The sequence below is a fragment of the Volvox carteri genome, assembly GCF_000143455.1.
Source record: "Volvox carteri f. nagariensis unplaced genomic scaffold VOLCAscaffold_40, whole genome shotgun sequence".
Classification (NCBI taxonomy): domain Eukaryota; kingdom Viridiplantae; phylum Chlorophyta; class Chlorophyceae; order Chlamydomonadales; family Volvocaceae; genus Volvox; species Volvox carteri.
The window spans coordinates 711226-713086 of NW_003307583.1; positions in this window are offsets into that span (position 1 = coordinate 711226).

The following is a 1861-nucleotide window of genomic DNA, read 5'->3' on the forward strand; positions in this document are numbered from 1 at the left end:
CCACCCTCTTTCCGTCCGTACCCTCCGTACCGTCTTTTTCCGTTGATTTATACAGCACAAGGAGCTCCCCTTCCTCTCCACCCCCCAATCCCATTACGCCAAACACACACACCCCGCCTCACTCACTTGTCAGGTTCAAGCCCCGTGTGTTGAATGAACAACTGCGCGAAGTCCACCAGCCAGCTATCCAAGTGGAGCTCTTCACCGCCCTCCCCGCCGCCAGCAGCAGCTGCAGCGCCCTGAACCCCCGACCCAGTGGCGCCTTCACCCTGTGGGGCGCGCGCGTGTGCGTGTGTGTTGTATGTCTGTCTGTATGTATGCGTATTTACATGTACGGGGCTCCGAATGAGTGTTGGTTTGTGTTCCGAAAAGCAGCTCACGTGTGTGACATGTTGACAGATTGACTCATGATTATAGTCATTTGCGAAGTAACATTCACACACACACACGTATGTGTGTGTATTTTCCCCGCTAGTTCCCCCCCACCGCACCTTCCTCTCCCCGGACGCCGCCTTCTGGTAGGCCAGCAGCTGCTGCCGCTCGAACTCCTCCTCGGCTGGGGGTTTGGGCACGTCGGCCTGCGTGTGTGCGTGTGTATGTGTGTGTGGTGACGGGGGGGGGAGAGTGAGGGGGAGGGGGAAGAAGTGCAGGGCGAGGAGGTCTATGGCGGTCGATAGATCGATACGACGACCTGACGTCCGCCGGCAGCGGCAGTAGCAGGTATCCACTGAACCGGCACACCTCCAAGTTCAATCCCGACCCAAACTCTCCCCAAACTCCGCAAGCTCCGAAACCACGAGATCCGTCCCCTAACACCTGCTGCCGTACATACCTGTCCACCACCGAGACTTCCAAGTCATCCTGACGCTACTGCCATCCCGAGGTTGCAGCAGTACCATCAGCAGCAGGCTCTACTACTACTGCTACTGCTGTTCCTGGCACCCAATCCCAAGGGGGGGGCCAGGGCCACGTCCTCCTTCCTTTCCACAGGAGCAATAGGAAGGACAGAACCCCCCTCCCTCCCCCTCCATAAACCTCCACGACAAAACACATCCTGGCCGCTCATATTCGCCCGCCCCCGACTTCATTTGATTTCTCCTCTCCCCCCCCCTCCTCCCCCTCCCCCTCCTCCCCCTCCCCCTCCCCCTCCTCCCCCTCCTCCCGCCCGGCTCCTCCCCCCCCCTCCTCCCGCCCGGCTCCTCCCCCCCCTCCTCCCGCCCGGCTCCGCAAGCTCACCGCGCTGGCTACCGGTGTCAGGAGCAGCTTCAGCGGTGGGAAGGCGGTCAGTCGAGGTCCGTGTGCGCCCTGTGACGCCATGGTCCGCTGGTACTGCTGCATCAGCTCAGCTAGGGCCACGTGGATGTCGGCCTTGCAGGTGAGCGTGATGACATCGCCGTTCTTGTCCAAGTACTTGAGCGCGAACGGACCTAAGAGGAGGAGGGGGGGATGGTGCCGTCCCCCGGGGGGTTTGGGTTTTAGGGTTTGGGTTTGTGACATCTCAAGACGCGCAAGTAAACCCCCATTTGTCCCTCTCCGCCTTCCTCATGTCCTCTTTCCCCCCCCCTCCGGCATTGCATCATGCATCCCGGCCGCCCGCCAATGCACCCCCAAAACACACACGCGCGCGCATCTTGACCGAGGACCGCCGCCCTGCCTCAAATCCCCCTGCCTTTCCCCACTCCTTCCCCCCTGCACAACTGGGTCGCCCGAGCACCTGCGGAGGGAAATTTGGCCTGTACGGCAGCCAACACATCCGCATAGTTGTTGTTGAACGACAGGTGGACGAGCTTAGTCTCGTCTCCGAGGGAACACTTGGCCACGTACAAACCCTGCTGCAGCGCAGACAGCTTGCTGGCGGCGG